Source organism: Sturnira hondurensis, unplaced genomic scaffold, assembly GCF_014824575.4.
Source record: "Sturnira hondurensis isolate 20B ecotype Veracruz unplaced genomic scaffold, ASM1482457v3 Scaffold0015056, whole genome shotgun sequence".
NCBI classification, from domain to species: domain Eukaryota; kingdom Metazoa; phylum Chordata; class Mammalia; order Chiroptera; family Phyllostomidae; genus Sturnira; species Sturnira hondurensis.
This window is the reverse complement of record NW_028087687.1, coordinates 5,039,170-5,062,845: the sequence shown is the minus strand read 5'-3', so window position 1 is coordinate 5,062,845 and position 23,676 is coordinate 5,039,170.

The window sequence follows — 23,676 nt, the reverse complement described above, 5'->3', positions numbered from 1 at the left end:
AGGAGTCAATCTGAAAATGTTGCATGATGTGTGAAAAGCAGAACACAGAATTCTTTTTTAGGGCTGTAAAAATACTCTGTGTGATGGTATCATGATGATCAGTAAATCAAGCTCATTATATGTCTTTCCAAACCCATTACAACATCAAGTTGAACCCTGAGATAAACTACGGACTTTGTGTGGCTATGATGTGTTGATGTAGGTTCATCTTTGGTAACAAACGTACTGGAGGCAGAAGGTATGCCTGATATCTCTGTACCTTTCTCTCAGTTTTGTTCTGAACTTAAAACTGCCCTAAAAAATAGTCTCTAAAAAAGTTACTGCCCTCAAAGTACGAGTTGCCTCTATGAAGTGGGATTCAGTCTGCTTAGATCATGGAAAGCGGGAGAATGTTGATTGAATGGGCACATCAAGAGGTTAAGGCACTTCAGGTGAAAGATACTTAATAACTACTGACTTAATACACGAGTACTGAAATGTGAGTTTGCATTGTATTGAGTATTAATGTCCTTATGTTTCTTCCATTACTTCACATGTGTACACTTAGCCCGTTATTCCTCAGCTTCCAAAATAATGCCCAGCTTATGAATAGCATTTGATTAAAATGAGCTAAATACAATAATGTCTAAGTAAATGACCGCTGACCTCAGAATTGTGGATGGAGCAGAAATGAGATCTTGTCTTGGGAATTTATGGATGGAATCATAAACTCTTCACAGAACATTAGGACGGATGCTCTCTTTCAGTGTCTCCAAAGTGCCCGCCACCTTGAAGTTCAGGTGCTCAGTGGTCATCGGTCCGGACAGGGCAATTGCATATCAATGTCCATACGTCTGTGTCCACATCTCACGATCCGTGATCCTGGACGCTGAGAGTGCACACGGACTCACAAGTCCCACAGTCCGCCACCTCCACCCTGGAGACAGGGCAATTATTGCTAAAAAAAACAAAAATCAAATCAAATAAACAAAAACAACAACTCAAACCTAACTACTCACTGAAATATGAAAAGTGACTAGTAATTGGAAGTAGCTGCTATTTAAAGTTGACGCTCTTGTTAATTTAATTATGTAAAATAATCTGCAATATATACAAAATGAATGAAGCTACTTGTAAAGAAAGGAATCAAATATATTAATTAAAATCCTGTAATTTGTAGCAAGGGAGAAGTGATACAAATTAAAAGTAAAAATCAATCAAATGAATACACTCCTCCAGTAAAATTGAAAAATATCAGCCGCTTTGATCCTCTAATACCAGAATTGGCAAAGCACTTGAAAGCATAGTGCAGAAAATGTTCTATCGGTCTGACTTAAATCAGTCTAATCCTGCTGATCATCGCTTAGTGTTCCTCTAGCTGACGCGGTAATTAACAGATCTTCGTCTGTGTCTGCTACTTTTGACATCATTTATCACAGATAGTTTCTTGATGAGTGTCAATAATTAGATTCTAATACAGTTTCCAAATCCATTAGAAAGTAATCAGAAAATGAGAAGCAGAAGTTGGATTTTACTACTAGAAAATGTGGGGGAAGGAAAGTCAGTACATTTCATGAGAATTTTATGAGTAAGCCAAGTGTGAAATGCAAACAAAACAGAGCTGACAGTGTCAATCTAAAAAGAGCAGCAGATAACACGTCTGGGTCTCGAACGCCAGCATGAAATGTATTTTCACCGTATAATATTACAGTGTTTCCCTACAAAACAGAAAATCAGAGCGAGTAACATTGTAAAGTCTGAATTCCATTATGTTCTTAAATTTTCTGATGGAAAGATTTATCAGTACAATGAGTTAATAGTATCTCCTTTACATTTTCCAACTTAAAAATATATTCAGGACTTTTCTTGCCTTTCCTTAAAAAATATTTTTAGAATATATTGCTTCAATACAGTAGAATATACATTTTCTTTTTTTATTATTGCTCAGTTACAGTAGTTCCCATTTCCTCCCATTACTTTCCCTTGCCCTACCCTACCCCCATTGTCTTTGTCCATGGGTCCTTTATACATGTTGCTTGTCTTGACCCTTCCACTTACTCCCCTTTTAATCCCCTCCCCCTCCCCTCTGGTACAGTCAGTTTGTTCTTTATTTCCATGTCTCTGGTTATATTTTGCTCACTTGTTTGTTTTGTTGATTAGGTTCCACTTATAGGTGAGATCATATGGTATTTGTCTTTCACTGCCTGGCTTATTTCACTCAGCATAATGCTCTCCAGTTTCATTCATGCTGTTGCAAAGGTAGGAGTTCTTCTTTCTTTCTACTGTATAGTATTCTATTGTGCAAATGTACCACAGTTTTTTGATCCACTCATTCACTGATGGGCACTTAGGGTGTTTTCAGCACTTGGCTATTGTAAATCGTGCTGCTATGAGCATCGGGGTGTATAGGTTCTTTTAAATTGGTGTTTCAGGGTTCTTAGGGTGTAATGCTAGCAGTGGAATTGCCGGGTCAAAAGGCAGTTCCATTCTTAGTTTTCTGAGGAAATTCCATACTGTGTTCCATAGTGGTTACACCAGTCTGCATCCCACCAACAGTGTACTTGGGTTCCCTTTTCCCCACAACCTCACTGGCACTTGTTTGTTGATTTATTATGGCCATTCTGACCAGTGTGAAGTGGTATCTCACTGTGGTTTTAATTGGCATCTTTCTGATGGCTAGTGATGCTGAGGATCATTTCACATGTCTCTGGGTTCTCTATATGTCCTCCTTGGAGAAGTATCTGTTCAAGACCTTTGCCTATTTTTTAATTAGATTGTTTGTCTTCCTGGTGTGGAGTCATATGAGATTTTTATATATTTTGGAGATCAAACCCTTGTCCGAGTTATCATTGGCAGATATATTTTCCCATACAGTTGGTTCCCTTTTCATTTTGCTGATGCTTTCTTTATCCATGCAGAAGGTTTTTAATTTGATGAAGTCTACTTTGTTTATTCTTTCCTTTATGTCCTTTGCTCTAGGGGACATATCAGTGAAAATGTTGCTGCATGAAATATCTGAGATTTTTCTATCTATGTTCTCCTCTAGGACTTTTATGGGTTATGGCTTATATCTAAGTCTTTTATCCATCTTGAGTTTATTTTTGTGTATGGCGTAAGTTGCTGATCAAGTTTCATTTTTTGTTTTGCATTTATCTGTCCAGCTTTCCCAATACCATTTTTTGAAGAGGCTATTTTAGTCCATTTTATGCTCCTGCCCTGTTTTTCAAATATTAATTGACCACAGAGACATGGGTTTATTTCTGGGCTCTCTATTTTGTTCCATTAATCAACGTGTCTGTTCTTATGTGAGTACTAGTCTAGCATAAGATTACAATGGCCTTGTAATGCAGTTTGATATCAGGTATTGTGATCCCTCCTATTTTGTTCTTCCTTCCCAAAATTGCTGAGGATATTTTGAGTCATCTATGTTTCCATACAAATTTTGGAAATGTTTGTTCTACATCTGAGAAATATGGCATTGGTATTTTAATAGGGATTGTGCTGAATAAGAAGCAAGTCACCAAAGTCATTTAATCTTATTATTTTTATAGTCTAAAAGCTCTTAGGCACACAGCTAGAATTTTTAACCTGGAATTTACGTGCTATGTTTGAGTTCCCAAATGTCTAACAAATCCTGAAATTCATTGGAATGATTTATATGCATATGCACAAGTGTATATTTTAAGAAGAGAGAAGACTCATATTTAATAATGTCAGTATTAGGATTCTCCAAAGAGACAAAACCTGTATATGGAGAGAGAGAAAAATATCTATATCATATATATACACATACATGTATTTACACACACACACACACACATATATATATATAATGATAATGGACACTGAGTATGGAAAGTGAGAGGCCCTACAATCTGTCACATGCAAGCTGGAGACCCAGGAAAGCTGGTGGGTGTAGCAGAGTCCAAGTACAAAGGCCCAAGAACTAGAGGACTGAAGAGTCTGATGTCTTCTCAAGCGGTCAGGCAGGAGAAATAATTTAACCTTTCTCTTCCTTTTCCTTCTATTCGGGTCTTACACAGATGGGTTGATATCTCCTTATATGGGCAAGGGCAACCTGCTTTACTCAGTTCACCAATTCAAAGGCTCATCTCTCCAGACACATCTTCACAGACACACCAGGAGACAGAGCTTTACCAGCTCTCTCAGAATTCCTTGACCCAGTCAGGTTGACACAAAGTCATCTACCACAATACCTATGACCCACAAAATACTAGGATCCTTGAGAATTTATTCAGCTGTCCTTACCTCACTAGACTGAGTCACAGGATCTATCTTCTTTTAATGAACAAAAACCTGGTAGTAAGTCTAATTTATTCTATTTACATTTGCACACAGCCTAAATCCTTTGTCCTTTGCCACCTCTTCTAATTGTGCATGCTCTACCTTATGATTTCAGCTAACTGCTTGGCTCTGGCTATCACTTTTCTGCTGCTGAGTTTTCATTACATCAATCTCTGATCATGCTCCTGAGCTATAAGAACCAAAGCAAAATGAGGTTTTATATATATTTTACTGGGTGTCCACAGTCAAATTTTATATGGTTACTTCTTAATTCCCTGTAGCAATCAATGAAATCATCTAGTTTCTCAAGGTCAGCAACAAAGCATGCCAGATTGAGCCTTCTCTCTCTTTTCTTATTACACACGATCTTTTCAACTTCGCTGAATAAATGTCTCCTGTGTCTTCTTTCCTCATGTTGTCAATATTTGACTTTAAACACTTGTCATGACTTACATAAGCAATGACAATTTCCTCTTGAGTTTTCTTTCCTAAATTTACTTAGTTTCTCTTCTAATGTCATTAGAACAAACTACCCAAAAAGAAACTTTTTGTTGTTTTGTAGTGTTTTCAACTCCTAGTCCTCACCACACTGTACCACATTGTTAAAATGTGCATTCCTGCTTACCTCAATGTCTCACTCACCTTTCTGTCGACTCATAAAATATATAAGTAACACTATAGCAGAGATAATTATGTACGGTCTACCAAAATCTGTGTCTGCTTCTATATTTTTGAGTTGTTTCTGGGTGACAGCCACCCACCAGTGGACTACATTTCCCAGCTCCCTAATAATGCATGTGACTCGTTCTCAATAGCAAAATTTTATCCGAAGTGATACGCTGTTTCCAGCCCAAGGCTTCTAACAGCTTGGTGTCTAATGCTCTCACTTTTGTGTTCCATTAGTTGAATGTAGAGGAGTCCAAAGCCTTGAAAGAAAGAGAAGCCAAAAGATGGAGAAAACTTGAGTCCCTGTCTCACAACCTACAGGCAATTACTTTCCTGCCAGAGAACCTTCATTGGGTTCTCAGGCTTCATTGGGGAAGCCTGAGAAAGTAGAACTTTCTATTGTGTCAAGACATGTCTGCTTAAAGTGTTATAGCTACTAACTATCCCAATGTGTTAGTCAATTAACTATTTTGAAATTATGTTTTATAATGTACTCATATATTATACATTTATACAAATGGGTAAAGGCAGAAAAATAAAAAAGCACTTTTCTGTTGCATTTTCCAAAATGTGGTTACAGCATACAAAACGCCATTAAATAATGTTTCATTCAACCTTTTTTTGTTAGAACATTAATGTGACTCCATAGGAATTTAACTCTTGTTCATATCAATTAGCTGATGATAAAACTGGATTTGTTATATGTCATTTGCTAGTAGTTGAAGAGGCTACTAACAATGTTAAGTGAGAACTTACTATAATCATCTGGGATTCATTACATGCCACTTCCTTTAAATATAGAGAAAATTATAGACTATCTAGAACATATCACAAAATATGAAAAGTGTCTTTATAAAAAAAGACACTTTATTTATTTTTTATAAAGTTCCTTTATAAAAAATGTCTGCTTCAATAGTTTTTTCACTTTAGCATTAAATCAAAAGTACTGTTTTGCTCAAGATATAAGGAAGAGCATTACAAATAATTAAAGAGAATATAGAATATATTGACATCTAATTGGGCCAATGAAAGCTCCTGGATGAGGGCCCAGTTACACCTGTCCAAGAACCAGACTGAGCTGCCTAAGTAACCATGTTATGCACATCGGCTTTTCCGTAAAAATCTGGGTGTCCTGGGATTGTTACTTTGCCCAATTTACATGTAAATGTTTTTTCCCATTCCTGCATAGTCAGTCCATTTATTTCAGTAAAACTGAATTAACTGGGAGAGAAAATTTAATCAAGCAGTTTCCCTCCAGCACACTATCCTTCCCATAATGCATTAGGACTGTGTGAAGTGAGTGTACACACACACACGTGTATACATAAGGTGATAATGAATTTGTAGTACAATAATCTGCTTAAAATTGAATTCCATGTAGATATATTCACTGGTTCTTTTGAATGTAATACAATAATACATGGTCAGGGTACAATAATAACTCATTTGATCTATCTGCATAAGTTTGAAGCCTGAAGTCCACTTCATCCTTAATTCTCAAGGTATGTATTGAGTATTGCACTTTGGACCAACCACATAAACATCACCTGGAGTTTGTTGGAATCAGAGAATCTCCAGTCTCACCCCGATTGATCACTGCACATTTTAAAAATGGGAGAGCACTACTCTAGGTAACAAAGAAGATATAAAAAGTGGGTTGATGACAGTTCCAAAGTAAAAGCACTGCTCTGTGTTATTCCAGTTTAACAAAACATTTCCTGAAATTAGGACTTTGTGAATATTACAAATCTAGGCTAAGCTGTTTGTCTACTTAGTGTTTGAGGACTAGCACTAAATGTCAGGGAAAATAAGCAAGAATTTCTTATCTGGTCTTTCCACTAGTTAAAATGTTTCCAGCTAAAAATAATGGAAAAATTCACATTTGCTAAAAGAAACCCTGAGCGAATGTGCTGGGCAGGCATAAAAAATGATTCTAGCTTCCTTTGCTGGTACTTCCCACAGTTTCATCCCTTCCTGTGTAGCTTTGTCTAGATCCTAGAAGATGGTAAAAGACAGCAATAAAATTGCCAGGTCTTGCACATGGCCCAATCTGTCCAGATGAATAAAGAGTGTCTCTTCTTGTGGCTAAGAGGACAGTTAGGAAAGAGGAAATTTTCCCCAGAATTCCCAAGCAAGTGTCTCCTCATATTTCCTTATTAGAGGGATAACACCCACCCCTCCAAAATCAATGCCTTCCATCCTAGGGGTGTGATTCCTCTACTGGCTTAGCACAGACCCTTAAACAATGGTCAAGGGGACAAAAGGACCTTGACAGGCTCATTGCCTTAGACCAGTCCTGCTTCTCAGGATTCTAATTAATAAGGATGAGGAAGGATGGATGCAAAGAAGCTAACCACAATGTTTACAAAATTCTACACTTCTTTTATTAGAACTTTATAATCATGCCTGCAAAATTTACTTGTGAAATGAAAAAATTCTAACTTCAATAAACTAGCTGAAAGTTCCATATTTTTAAGTGCTCTGTGAATTTTGCCTTATATATATAAATAATCATCATTGCCAAAGTTGCCAAACTAGGATTAGAAGTTAGTAGCTTCTAATCCTAGAACTCAGTGAAAAACTTGTATGTTATATGTCCTTATTCTTGGCATTGAATTTTTCCCTTTTATTTTAGGGCTTGGAATTACTCATAAGGTTGACAAGCAACATCTAAGTACATGAAGATGTAAATTATAAAAGTATCTAGGCAAGTCAACTTTTATTGAAATTTGCCTGAGTTAACAGTAACAATTTAGAAGAATATACATCATCCCTGTGTCCTTCACAGTCTGTATGCATAAATGAAACGTCTACTGAGTTAATCGGATCCATATCCACAATGTTTCAGAATATCAGGAAAATGTTTTCTCTCCTCCATCTCTCCAGATGCTAGTGATCTTTCAACCCTCAGTCAGTGCTGTGCCTAGGAAGACTTCCGAACTCCGCAAGTTCATAGCAATTTTTTTCTGTTCCTAGTATTTTCTCCACCCTTGTTGACTAGATATTGGTGTCTAATGGTTTTGTAAATATGCCTTTTTGGCCACTGTCATTTAAATGCCTCAAGATCACAGTAAAGCAGCATACTTCTTTATATCACATACAGGTTGGAGCACAGAATAAGTATTTAATGAAAAAATATGATTAAAAATGCAGCCGTCTCTGTTTTCTTTCCTTCACTGCTATACTAAATGTCGAATTTACAAAAAATGCAATAAAAATTGTTATGGTTTGAAGTGATCTGTTCTACCTTCGAATCACCACCATATTTCCAGCATCACTCTTCTTACTCTAACCAGTTTAATGATGTACCGATAGTGAGCCCTCTACAGATGTTTGTGCTGTGCTTTTATTTTTCTGCTTCCTCTAGTGTCTAGTCTACCAGCAGCAACAGTAATAACTTGACAAACATCTAAAAACTTATCCTTTTTGCCAATGCTGTTTTTGCACAAATATCTTTAATATTTGCCTAGCAAAGAGTCAACATATTAAAGATAATTTAGTATATTTTAAAATATAAAAATATAAATAGAACCCTACCATAAGAGTTCATTGCTACATGCAGGTCACATCACAAAACAATGTCCCTTTCACTTGTACGTTAATATTCAAGGCTTTACAGGGGTGTCCAACCTGCAACCCATGGGCCACATGCAGCCCAGGATGGCTATGAACGCGGCCCAACACAAAATCGTACATTTACTTGAAACATGATGAGGTTTTTTTGTGATTATGTGTTGCAATGTATTTACTGCGTGGCCCAAGACAGCTCTATTTTCTTCCAGCTTGGCTCAGAGATGCCAAAAGTTTGAACACCCCTGTGAGATGTACACAGAAAGAAAATCCTTCTGAATACAGGTAAAACTACAAATAAAAGTTTCAGATGAATTCATGCACAAAGGAATATTTTCATAGGAAACCATTTAAGTAACAGGGGTGCTTTGAGGGTCAACAGCTAAGGAAATACTGAGATAGGCAAAATGGATTTGTACTGAAAATCTAGAAAGTAATTTCTAATCTTCACTAGGTAGTTCCACAGTGTTTAGGAATGCACACAATTATGAAAGGGCATACCACATGCATTTGTTCTAACTGAAATAGGCTCTGAAATATATATTCAATCCATGAATAACCATTATAGTACTGATATTTCTGTTTGGATGCTTTCTGTTTCAGTAACGGCAAACCCAATTCCAATACATGTCCTGGGACTTGGGCCCAAACCCAGTGGTGGTACCAAACCAGACCACGTTTTTTTTTTTCTTGTCTCTACTCTAACTTCTGCTTTTCCTTCCACTGTGTAGGATTTGCTTCATGGCCTCAAAATTCTTTCTCCAGCTATATGGTTACATAAACCTTGTTTCACATTCTGAAAATGTGGGAAAGTATCTTTTCCCCCGAAATTCAGCAAATTCCAAGATGTATTCCAATTAGATTAAGTCCTGTGTGCTCTGTGCACTCACTACATTGGCCAGACTCGTAAACACACTGTGAAGGTATACCCCTGGCGATGTGTTCTACCCCAGAAAGCAGGAGTGGACTCAGCTTCCCTTAGGCTACAAGGACGTCTTAGTACCAAATGGGAACTTCAAAGAATGAAAAATATGACATTGATACGTATGCAGCAAAAAAAAAAAATCATTCTCTTCATTAGAGGAGAATGCAAAGGATAAAAATGATAAATTGGTAAAATGATAAAAATTTAACAAGAGAAGAGTGGTAAGTGAAACAATCGAGTGAGCTCAGCTGAGTCACTATAAATATACATAATTCATGCCAACAGTAATATTGCAGTCTGGGGATATCTTTTTAAAAATGTAATCTTCCCTCTTTAAATTAATCTGGTCATTCCTTATATAAGAAAGTAATCTGTGTTTTCTGGAAAACATTAAAATGTTTATGGAATTTAGGTAGTTACTGATTTTGATAAAAAATTTAATTAGGGACATGATTTCACAGACTGAATCACATGAACACCAAATAAGATGATATATTGTTCACTGCTTTTTCATATTCTTGAGAGAATGCATTTTTTATTTTACCAATGAAAACTTAGTGCATTTGCTCAGATGTCAAACAACTATTTATCAGTTTTGTTATCAATATTATACTATACAGATGTGCAAGTTTCTAAATTGAGAAATCAGTGTCTAAATTTTAATAATTGAGACATTTTTAGCTTACTTGAATTCTAATAGAACACCACAATGTTTACAAACTTATTGGTACCATACTGAAAATACTAATTGAAGAATTGTATAATTTATACATTGCTTCATTTAAAACAAAATGAAAATAATAGCGGGCTTACGTAATTTGTTATGCTTGGCTGAAGAAGTCAACAGTGTAAAGTTCGGGAAATTATGAACTGCCCTGATAAAGAATATCTTTAAAACCCAGAAAAGATTGCCTCCTACCCTCTGTCTTCTTAGCAAGACGCAGGCCTACAGGATGGTTCCAAGTGGGATTGGCTGGGCCTGGTTTAAACACAGTCTCCCTGAGAGACAATCCTAGTATCAATCTCAAATACCATGTACTTTTGGCATTAAGCTCCCACTTCCTTCCAATCCAAGTGCACCTTTGTGCTCCTTACTTAGAAAGTCTCAAGTAGCCACTTCACCAAATGTTATACACAGAGAACCTTAACTCTTTGTTTGTTTGTTTGTCTGTTTTGGTTTCTTGTCAGCCTGGATACAAAGAATCCTGATAACTTTTTCATTCTAAATGTCCCAGCCCTGCTGATTCCTTGGTTCCTGTATAACTCAGCTCTTCTGTGCCAGGCTGGACGCAGTCAGATGCTGGTAGAGGCTCCTTCTGGACTGAAGCATCTTAATGACGTGTCAAAAAGAGCTGCAAACTGCAGTGGGTATGGATTTATTTTCAACTTCCTCTATTTGTAGTGATGGCGGGCTGGGGTGACGCACACTATGTTTAACCTCACAAACAATTTGCTGAACACATGCTTTGTGCTCAGCACTGTGCCAAGTGACGGGGGTTAGAGAAGTGAGAATGCAATGTCTGCACCACAAGGTGATGGTGCTTCAGAGTGAAAATACGGCGTGCAATTATAAACGGCGCAAATGCTAAACTGTGCAGTTTGGGAGAGCTACAGGTATATGAAGCTATAAGTCACAAAAAGTTTCATAAAAAATAAGGCAAACTGTGTAAATAAAATTATACACAATTGCAGCCTGATTTTCCTATTTTTCCCTTGCCCTCTCCACCTATTATTTTGCATTGTCTACATCACTTTTAGCAAAGTGATAATTATGTAGATCCTTAGTAAATGATTATAGCAATGATATTGAATATGATTGTCAGATATCTGAATCTATTAGCAGGTTAGAAATTTTCTCACCAAAAAATGTCTGCGTATTTTGTCTTCTCCCCAGTAGTCAATGAAATGAAGTGGTAACTGTGACGGTCTTCTCATTCTGTACTCACGACAATGTTTGTGTGCAAATCCACCAATCTTCTTCCAAACTCAAATGCCATTTCTGTAATAGACATTATAAGCATGCATGCTTAATGAGGAAGCTGGAAGAAATATTACATGTTCAGAATTATTCAGTTGAATTTCAAATAGACATGCTGTCTTAATAATGCTGCTTTTCTTCAGGGAGCTATTCCTCCACCTGGAAAATTCTGGTCAGCAGTAACACGTGGACCCTGTGCCACTTTACCGTGAGGAAAACAGAACAAAGAGAGATTGTCTTCACAGAAGAGGGATGTGCAGGCTTCCTGGCTGCTACTGTGATGGAAATATGTGTGGAATCCTTCTTTGTTTACTAACTCCAACATATTTCAATGTTATTTAGAACTGCATGATCTGTCAACACTGGAATAAGCCCATCCTGTTTGCATAGGAGCAATGTTACCAAAAAAAAAAAAAAGAACAATATAAATCAATGGAGAATGAGTTACACAGTAACACAACAGGTAAAGTAGTCATTTAAATCCCTGGAATAAGATCCGTGAATTGTCCATCAGTCACTGTTCTTGGCAGTTTAAATGAAATATTATAGAAAACATCCTCTTTCCAAAGAAAATGAATTTTTCTTTACAAACACATTTTATTATAAAAAGCAATAGTTCATGATGCATGAATAATAAAAAGTATCTGCTCTCATTTTCACTCTGCCCTCTCTTTGTCTTTTATATACGGATGTGTGAATAGTTTGCATGAACAGTAAAAATATTTTTAAAAAAGAAAATGAGGCTAAAATTATTATTCATCATTATTTTTAAGAACACTACTTGGTTCAATTATTTATTTATTTATTTAATAGCTTTATTAAATTGATTGGTGTTACTCTGGTCAGATTTAACAATCAGCAGAGACTATAGGTGAGTTTCATAGTGTATAATTTCCTCAACCTCTTTAGCACAGAGATATACTATTCTTGAACTTGGCCGTTTCATGTTGTCAGCATTTTGAAACATTGCTCATTGTATAACAGAGGCTTCAAGTTCTTCATTTACAAAAATTTGCCTTATAAAAAGGAATATGGCTTTTGGTTCTTCCTTCCAAACCCAGTTTTTAAAGCTGCTCACATATCAGCATCAGTCAGCTCAGTGAGGAGCCAGCTGATGAAGGGCTCTGCTACCAGTTTGTTCTTTTATCTCCTTTTCTAATATTTCTAGGAGTTGGGTTGCATCGTTTGTCAATACTAAACAAAAGTGACTACGAATTTCAAAAATAAAGAGGTCACAGCTTATGCTGTGTGTTTTTCTATACAAAGACTTGATTCCTTTTGTTATTTGTGATTTTTTTTTTTTACATATAATTTTCAGAGATCCAAGCAGTTGAACCCTCTATATTTGCTGATATTCTAGAAGCAGCTTTTGGTAGAGATGTTTCCCTGTATTAGAAGACCAAGGAACTTATTTTCTTCATAGTATTTTTTAAAAACTTTTAAAATATTTCATTGAGGTATTCTATTGACTGGTTAAAAGTTTAGACAAAAGTTAGTTGTCAATGACCATTTCTTGCAGTTCTCCATTCTATTAGATCGATCTTTCACCAGAAAGTAGTCTTGTACATTTTCACCCCAGCTATTCAAATTGAAATCTGAAACTTCTTAGGACAAACAACAATAACAACTAATTTTGTATTGTTACATATAACTTACAAGCACTATAATATTCTATATTTTATACAAAAACAAATTAGCAACAAAATATTGGTGCTACATGTGGTAGTTTTCAACTTTTCCCATCCATTTGGTCTTAAACCCTCACATATAAAGCCATTGTCTCCAATATTCCACTAAAACTACATATACCAAGGTCAACAATGGCACCAAGTTGTTAATTCCAATGGTCAGTTTTCAGGCATCATCCTACTTGATATCAGTGGAGATAGCTGACAGTTCATTACCCATCATTAAAATAGAGCCATGGCTTCTTGGACACTATTTTCTTGGGGTTTTCCTTCTTTCTCATGCTCTTCCATCCTCAAGTTTTCTTTGTTGGTGATCATTCCTAATTGCTCCAAACAGTATGTGAACTTGGGCCCGTCCCACACACAATTTATTTCCTTTTCTTTACTTACCTTTTACATGATCACATCTCATCCCTTGACTTTAAATATTATAGATATGCTAATGATGTCAACCGTTATATTTAGAACCAGAACCTTCCCTGGACTCCAGCCATATAAATCCAAATGCCAACATCAGTCTTTAGATATCCAAATTCCTGAGCAACTCACCTACCCGCCAAAACTTGCTCTTCCCGGAGTAGCCCTGTGTCAATCAATGAAAACTCTATTATTTGGCTATCCCATCTCTTAGCAAACACTGTTAGTTCTACATTCTAAATACAGTTACTACTTGAGTTTTTAATATTTATCCAGGCATAAATGGGTTGGTCCTTTATCTCTATAGAGTCTGTGCTTAAAACATTACATTTATGTGAAGCTTTCCTTGACATATAGCAATTTTAGGTTAAAAAAATAAGTTTGGCTTGTTTATTTGCTTTTAATTGACCTTTTTGTTTGCTAGAATGTAAGCTCTATACGGAAAAAAATTTTGTTTCTTTTTCCTATCCTGGTGCTAGTTAATGTCTGACATGTAGTCTGTCAATAAATAGTTTTAAATAAATACGTAATTAATTCTAATTCCATGTCATGTATTTAAATCACATAGTGCCTTAGAAGCTTTTTAATGTTCATATTTTGGGGGATTTGTTGTGGGAAGTTCCTTGGAGATCGCCCATTCTCCAGCTCTACGGCCCAGAGTACAAGTAAGGAAGAGAACAGGAGCTTGGTTCATAATTGTAGAATGTATGGGGAAAAAAACAGTATTAAAAAGGAAAGAAAGGATAAAAAGAAATTATCCTGAGTTAGAAAAGAGGTCACTGCTTATTGTTTAAAACCATACAGTACTACAGTTATATGTTGCAACATAATAACCTAATTTATCCTGACTGGTATATCACTTTAAAGAGTTCATAGCTCCTTTAACATAAATTGTCAATGTAATCATGACTAGTACCCTAAAGATAGTGTGAGTATATTATTTATTGTCTAAACCAGAATACTTTTGAATAGTTCTAAAACAGAGTACTAAAATAATTAAAGTGAGATACTTTTTAAAAAGATTTTATTTATTTATTAATTTTTAGAGAAGGGGAAGTGAGGGAGGACAGGGATAGAAACATCAATTGGTTGCCTCTCACATGTCCTTAAACGGGGACCTGGCCTGCAACCCAGGCATGTGCCCTGACTGGGCACCGAACTGATAACCTTTCTATTCACAGGCTGGCGCTCAATCCACGGAGCCACACCAGCCATAGCTACAGTTAGATACGTTTTGAAATATTTATTTTTGAATGAAATTATGTATTATATTAGGTTTATGTAATACTTCTGCTTAAAAACTAATTTTGGAAATAAAACAAAAACTAAAATAATAGATAAATATTCTTGGTACATGATCAAATAATTTAATAGTTTTCTCAGCTTTATCTTTCTAATATTCTACTTTTCAGCAGAATGTATTTTTTGATATAGTTTTAATACACTTTTTGCTTATGGACAATTACCTGGAATATACTTCAAAGTTGAAACTTATGATGAAAAATTTTGAAATCGTTATTAATTTCCCTTGACTTTTGTGCTAGCTTGGTTCAGCCTAGAGGAAGATGCCAAGTTCAAGTCATATGTGCAAGACATGTGTGGAGAGTAAAACAGAGAAAGACCAGGAGTAGACAGGGAGTGTCCCCAGGTCATGAAGCAGGTCTGACACCCGAGAAAAGAGAGAGAAAGCACTGGAGGTAGTGCATAAAGAATACAGCTCTGAGGAAGTCTAGGCCGGCTGCTGGGGGGTCTCCAGTCAAAGGTGCCCATTAGAGGAGCCCTGTTTTGGGGGAGATAGGACGCAGCTCTAGTACTTTACCAGGCTCAGTTATTGGCTGTTTTCACCGTCTTCTCAGTCTGCCATAATACAATACCACACACTGGGTGGCTTAAACAACAGAAATTTACTTCTTACAGTACTAGAGGCTGATAAGCCCAAGCTCAAAGTGCCAGCCAATCTGACTCCTGGTGAGAGCTCTCATTTTGGCCTGCAGACAGCCATCACCTTGCTTTGTTCTCACATGGCTGTGGAAGAGAGAGCAAGCAAGCTCTCTGCCATCTCTTCTTACAAGGACACTAATTCTATTGGATGAGGACCGCACCTTTACCTCGGTTAACCTCGATTACTGTTTTCTAAGCTCTATCTCAATATACAGTATAAGGGCTGCAGCATACGAGTTTGGGAAGACACAGTTACATCCATCACAGCTGGGTTGATCCCAGAGGGAATATGGTTCAGCACAAAATGCACACCACATCCATAGGTGTGGCAGCCAGAGCTATGAAACAGCTATACTACTTGTAGCAGTTTTTCTTGAAGGCAGGTATGAGCATCCACAACTCTACTCCCTGAAAGTGCTGAAGAAAGCACCTGTCCATAGAGCCAAGATACCTAATGAAAATTATTGTAAATTCTACTTTTATATGAAAATGTATAAATACACTGCCCCTAAAATATTCATAGTTAAAATAATTTGTCTCCACTAAGAGTAAATTTCTTTGACAAATATATTTTATAAGAAGAACTCATTAAATAAATTTTTATCAAAATTAGATTTGAAACATCATGGGATTTTTCAACTTTATTTCATAAATATGCAGAATATAAATGTCTCTAATTAAACATAAGAGTGTCACCCATCAAAGATACATTCTACAGGTTGATATCCAAAGTGCAATTATGAATTTCAAAAAATAACCTAACTGATGACAGGTAGCAAAGAAAGTACAGGCTTTCATGAAGGCAAATTCAACATCGCCTCTGTTTAAAAAGTATAAAGTTACTGTGTGTGTACAGTATTATAATATCTGTGGATTTAGACACTACAGTTTCTGTTTTGGTTGGTAGTATATCACATGTCATTTGGAGATAATTACAAATTATGTGTACACCCCAACCAAGTCACAGTACATTTCTGCTCCACAGGTTCTTAATTTATTAAGGACATATTTTTTTATGATGATGACTTCTTCAAACAAAACAATTTTTTATCCTTACCCAATGGCATGCCTACTGATTTTAGAGAGAGGGGACAGGAGGGAGGGAAACATCAATCCATTGCTTCTCATAGGTGCCCCTACAAGGGATCAAACCCTCAACCTACGTATGTGCCCTGACTAGGAATCAAACCTGCAACTCTGCAGTTTATGGGCTAACACTCCAACACACTGAGCCACACCAGCTAGGGCAAAAAATGGATTCTTATTATTACTGTTGAAGCAAATAATTCTAACAGAATATATAAGCGTATAGCCACAACAACAGATGCTTCATCTTCAACAGAATAAAATTTAAATATATTTTAATTGAATTAAAAATAAATTATTGTTTGAATTTAGTGAACAGATGTTCAGTTTAAAGAATCTAATGACACTGATAGGAAATTGGTACTATTTAACTACTAAAAGTATATTCAAATATTGTAGCAAATGCAGTAATATACATCACTCAACATGTGATGTATGCATAAGAAACTTGGAATTGTAAATTACCAAATTATACTTAGAAGAACAGTTTCTGATCCAGATGAAAAGTGATTTCTTTCATAATGTAAAAAGACCTTGGGTTTAAATCTTTGGGGGGACACAATCTAACTTGAGAACTCAGCACCGATACTTCATCATCCTCTTGGTTTCTTCTAAATGTCCTGTGACTGGCAACAGCAGTACTATCTCCGAGGGAGATGGCAAATGCCAAACATATTCTGTGCAGGTCGCACATTCAGTGGTTATATTGTTGTGCAGGTTGCTTGTTATAATATTCAGTGTTTTGGGATTTCATCAAAAATACATTTTTACTGATATTTCTTACTGCTGAAAGGGTTATTGCAAAATTTTAAAACAGTGTTCCTGAAAATTAAATAGCGGTCCATTTACACTATACAATATGTGAGAAAATCATTATAGCATCCTCTGTGGCCGGACAGCTTGGTCCCTGTTCCCTGCACGTAATTCGTAAGTACCGAACCTATCATTTCCCATGTTCACCACCGGCCCCATCAATGGGCAACCCTACTTACATTTTGTAAGCCAAGCGTGGGCCACAGAGCAAATGGCTAGCATGGCAGCAGGCAGGCAGGGATATTCGGCATCAGATATGTCACCTTTCTCCACTCCAGGCCGGCCCCGTTAGCCAGCTCTAGCTGCTTAGGCCTGAATTCACTCTATTTCATCCCAAAGTGCCCTACCTGATGTTCTGAACAGGAGGTATTGGTTATAATACATCTGAAAACACATCAGGAAGAGAGGCTAATATATAGTCTGTTTTGTTGTCTTTTGTTTTTCATATTTAACTACGTGTTAAGATAAGTTCTCTGTTCACAGCACACGCATTACACACAAGTTCTAGAAGAGACCACAGCAGAAGCTGGAAGTAAAAAAATGGAAGATGACCAAATGCACCCTGTTTTAAGGTAAATAGTAATAATCCATCCTTAAAATATGACAAAGTTGGAATAAGCACCCGGTAACAGGCCTAAGTTAAGACAGATGGTCCTTTTACTTCAGACTCCTGTGATAATTGTTTCAGGCTACCCTTGATTCTTCTCCTTCTCTACCTCCTTATCTGATAACACACCTAATCCATCTTGTTTATCACAGGTGGGAGCTAGGCACCCGGGCTTGGAAAATCACAATCACCATGGACGTTGAGATGATCCAGGCTGAGCCAATCAGTGTCTTGGGGGAAACGTCCTGCCACAGCAATTGCAAAAGACTCTCTCTCTCCCCCCTGTCATCAGACGAAGGCGATATGAATCTGGAATTGGTGATGACCACGTGGCTTACCCCACTCATGGAGCAAACATGAATGGTAGAGAGAGAAACAGAGACAGAAAAAGGGTTTACGAGATCTGACAACATTATTTGAACTCTGGGTCCATTCTAATTAACCATAGTTCTAGCTCAGGGAAGAAAAAAATATATGTTACAATTAGGTGCATTTTTTTTTTTACTTAAAAGTGACACCTAAATACAAATAGATATTTACCATTCCCATTTTATAATAAAGATACTGAAAATAGAAAGGTTAAGTGACACATAACCATTTGGTTAAGGGAAAGAAAAGAGCCCAGCATATATTTTTGCAAATGGAATTTATATGAAGGAAATACTTCTTTCTCATAAATATGGTTTTACTAAAATGAGTGCATTCTACTAAACAAAGCTCAGTTCTAACAAAAAATAAACTTAGCGAAACTTTTAAATTACTTTAAAATAAGAGAATAACTTTCTTATACAACATTAACATTTGAAATATTAACAATCCTTGGCTGTCTTTCAATTATCTCCTCAAAATAAATGCGCCTCAAATACATAATCTATTACATTTTACCTCTCCACATCTAGAACACGACTGTTATTAGAGAGGTAGCAATGTCTGAATGTTTAACAAAGTAACTTAGTTATGACTAGTCCTATTATTTCTGAAAGCTCCCTAGGTCTTCACGTTACACTGCTTGTTTTTCCTTAGTTCCCAAAATTAGTGCCATAGCAGAGAGACACGAGTCCTGCCAGTTATGAATTATGACTAGATACATAAAGCTCTCTCCTCAGTAAGTGCTCAGTTGATGTTACTATTTTACCGAGATGACATTAGATTAAGAATAACGTCAAAAGAATTCTTGAAGTAGAAAACAAGTCAAGTCACTTGGCACAGACAATTCACACAGAAATATGATCCGCTCCTTTACTTCGGCAATGCTGAGAATATTTTTGGGTTCATTAGATGAGTAAAACTTTGGGAACTTTGAACAACAAGTTGTCAAACCAGGACTTCTCCCCTTCCATCCTCTCAGTCCAGTTTATGACAGACGGTGAGATGCTGACCGGCACCAGGAGTGGGAAAGTGTCCCCAAAAGGGGGCAGGCTACAAGGCACATTCACAGTTCACTCTGCCCAGGTCCTGGGCTGCCAGATTGTTTCATCTCACACACAAACTCAGCCCATTCAGGGGCGCTGGTGCAAGTCGGTCATCATGAGGACAGGGAAGCCCTGGCATTAGACAGGGCCAACCTAATGGAAAAGAAAATAATGCCGTATTGAATGGAAATTCTGCTCTGGAAAAGGAGAAAGGGACGAGCAGAACAACTGCCATGTACTGAAAGGACCTTGCTTCTTTTGAGACACTTTCACACGTTTAACTCTGATCTAGTGTGTTTCAACATCCCTGAGTGGTGGGAAGACACTCGTAAAGCTAAGGCTTAACTTATCCAGTGATTCCACAGTATTGAATTATGTGAACTGATCAAGTGTATTATTGGCAGACATCATTCCCCAGGTTATTTTCCTAATATGAGATGGAGGAATGGACTTCTGACTGGCGGATCTGCAAAAGAACAACACTTCAAGGACTGAGTTTCATCTCACTTATATATTCTTGCAGTAAGAAAAGTGAAGTCTTGTTTTGTTTTGTTTCAACAATGATTTTCCCCCTGGAGAGTAAGCACACACAAGCCCACTGTCATAGGACACTTGGGAGTTGAGAGAAATGTCAGGAAGATTTTTAAAAAGAAAGAAAGGAAAACACGGGAAGAAAGAATGTCCAAAGGAGCTGTGCACACCCTCTCCTCTGGGCAAGAGGGATCGCCTACGACTGCTTATTCTATAGAGAACTTTGGGAGGTTGATTCTTTCTCAGAGTGTTGCCACCTACATTACTAACCATATCCACAGATTCCTGTAACCTTTGCCACAGAAAAATATCTCTCACTATATCTGTCACAGGAGGGCACAGGTAACTAGGCTCTTGGTGATCACAGACAAAGAATAGAACCAAACACACAGAGTTTATAGCAGAAAGACAGAACAGATTTGTTAAATGATAGTTTACTTCACAGAACATTGGCCAACTCGGAGCAGAGATTGACCTCAGGGGCCTGGAGGGATTCTAATCTTATTGGGCGGATATTTCCTAATTTTGGTGGGCTTTTATTGCACATGTACAAATAGTTATATTACTTTAAACTACTGTGCATGTGGTCTCCCATGATTTTCCTTGATTGGCTACTGGGGAAGGAGTCCTACAATGTTAATTTATTATAATTCTATTATAATGAAGCAGGGGCCATATAGAATTCTGCACAGGTGCATTCGCGTGATTCACCACAATTCAGGGCTTTTCCAGAAAGCGGAAGCAACCGGTCTTACAGCAGGGTCTCTGTCCTTCATCCATGTCCTTCACCTTGGCCCTGGGGACCTCTGGAGTTTCCTCCTTCCTGTCTCTTGCCTCATGTCTGTGTGAACCTATAAGGCCACCATGATCCCATGGTGACAGTTGAAAATGAGAGAAAAAAATCTGTGATGTTTCTTCCCTCCAAATTTCCAAACATATTTAATAACTTGCTGTCTAGAAAATAAATACAATAAAACAAGCCAAAGTGAAAATTGAAATGTTTAAAGAAGAAAAAATTTTAAAGACATTCAAAAAATATTATTGATATATAACTGAGAAAAAAGATATTCTTCTTGGAAACAGAAATCAAATTGGACTCCCGGTTACCAAGCAGCTGTGCAGAGAGACAGCAAAGCAAAAATCACACCACACAATGGTGAACGGGCAAGGAAGACTTCCTCCAGATTCCCGCGGCCAGGAAGAGAGACCGCGCTCAACTCTGACGAAGCAAAAGCTGGGAGAGTTTTTAGGGGCTGCAAAGAACTACTGAAACCTATGAGAGAACACTGGAGGCAGGTTTACCAGATGGCATCTGGAGGACAGAGACGGAGTTACTCCCGAGATTGCAAATCTCTCTCTCTGTGATTAAGCCACCTGTATTTGCTAATGGACCCCGCACAGAAACTGGGCTTCTAAACCTCCTGCAGAGTCTGAGAGAGAGACGTGCTGCTACTCCTCTGTGTACGTTTTAAAGAGGGTTCTCAGGTCTAGAAAAAGACATTTCCTGCCTGGAGGCTGGGAAAAGAGTTCATGTGTTTGAAAGGGCAAAGAAAGAATTTACAGCTGCAAGTTTTCTAAAGTAAATGCTCCAAGAAAAGGGAGGTCAGGGGCCTAGAGTCTGGAAGACACCTGTCTGAAGATTAGTCAAACCAAAGGGGGGCAGTCAGGCCCTCTTGGTCAAAGGACATGAGGCTTCATTCTGTTTTCATTAAACTTCTGCTGTAAAGAAAAAGTATTACTCTGTAGAAGAACATATATTTCTAAAAATGAAATCAAATTAGAGATGAATTTGCCCAACGGTTCCTTATATGTAAAAAATTGTAAGGAAAAAAGAAATATTCTTTATAATATATTTATGATAATGCTCATAGTGTAAGTGGAAGAAATCAGATTAAAATACAAGTTATTAATTAAACTTGAAAGGGGGGCTAGATAATGATGCAGAGTTTAGATTTTTAGATGATCTGTTCTAATCAGTGGACAGAATAAAGGAGGAACAAACTGCATATCACAGAGGCCACCTCCATGGATCCTCGGGAATTTAGAAGTAGCAATATGTGTGTAGTTCTGAGTCTCTGCTAATTTGTGCCGATTCCCTGTGAAGGCCTGAGGAGGAAGGGGTAGGACTGACACCTCTTTATGATACTGAGAAGAACCAACATACATGTGTCCGCCATGAAACATCTCCTTGGGCGTGGAGGTGCACACACAATGCTCGCTCTGCACCAAGGACGTCATACAAATAGTGTCTCTTTTCTTCTTCACAAAACCCATTCAGAAATGGATTTGAACTTTATAAATAGTTTAAAACCTTTAAATGTCTTTAAAACATTAAAAATACCTTCAGTACTTCCTTTTAGATAATTCAAAGGCCCAGCACCATCAGAAAATGGCAAACTTGGATTTGAATGCAGATCTGTAAGACTCAATCTCCTGGACTTGTCTCACTATACTGGGTTTACTCTCCAACTATAGGGATCCTGATATTATTTAATTTTAGAGGAAGGCAGGTAATATAAATATGTAATGTTGGCACTGTATAACACAGAAGCAGGTTTATAAGAAATATTTAATTTCCCTTTTCACTCAACGATAAGAAAAACAATAGCACAAATGTTCTGACAAATAGCAATTGACACTTGGCCTCGGTATTAGTATGGGAAAGGGAATGGTAGGGACTGCGGTGAACTAAAGAAGATGACCTCAACCCAGCCAATAATTACAATGGTTGTAAAAAGATCCATTGGAATGAAATGTTCTGATTTTTTTTCAAAAGAAGTCAGTTATCCACATATGAAGTGGAATCTCTCAGTTTTTATTAAGAGTAAAGTATGAAGAGAGTATAGACCAACAGTGAATGAGTCAAACAAGATAAATCTGTGGACTATCTGGGGCCTCCCAGCTGCCAGTTTTCAATCTCTGGTAGGCAAACACACTCAGTACAGCACTTACATTTGTGAAGGGCAAACACAGCACAGGAAGCCAAGAGGTAGGGAAGGGATAAACCAGTAAGATGATTCCAGTGGAATTTATTCCTTTTCTTCTTCCCTTCCCAATATTTCATAAACAGGATGGAAAGCACTGAGGTTAATAACTTTAACAGGGGAAGGTAAACTCTGTTCAATAGACTCTTTAATAAACTAGGGATATTTGTGTTCCACTAAGACATTTTTTAAATGTTTACTTCATTCTAGAAAATAAAGCTAAATAAATGATGTGGCAGTGGTGGTGGTATCTGACATTATTAAATATTTCAGCAGTTTTATTTTAAATATGGCAAAATTGTAGAAATGGTCTATATAACTGGAAAACTCCAAGTAGACTTTAAAAGACATGTATGTCTCTCTCAGGCTGATTTACGGATACAGATGTAAAATAATTAAATGTAAACACACACACACATCGCAAAGACTCCCTCCAGTGAATCGTAACACTTATCTGCTATCATATTCCCACTGCAATAAAAATGTGCCACTTTGACCTTATATTACATCTTGTTGTGTACATGTATTATTGCTACTACTAGCTTGAGTCTCCATGATGATATTAATAATTCAATCCAAATCTACCAGATTCCAATACTTAGTCAACCACATCATGTTGCCTCATTTACTTTTGTACCTCTTATAAACCCATGCCTGACACAAAGTAGACACTCAACAAATATCCAATGAGATTTATTTGAATAAATGGACAAATGGATGAATTAATGGATATATAACATAAATGTTTATCTCAACATGGAGCAAAGAGGAGGA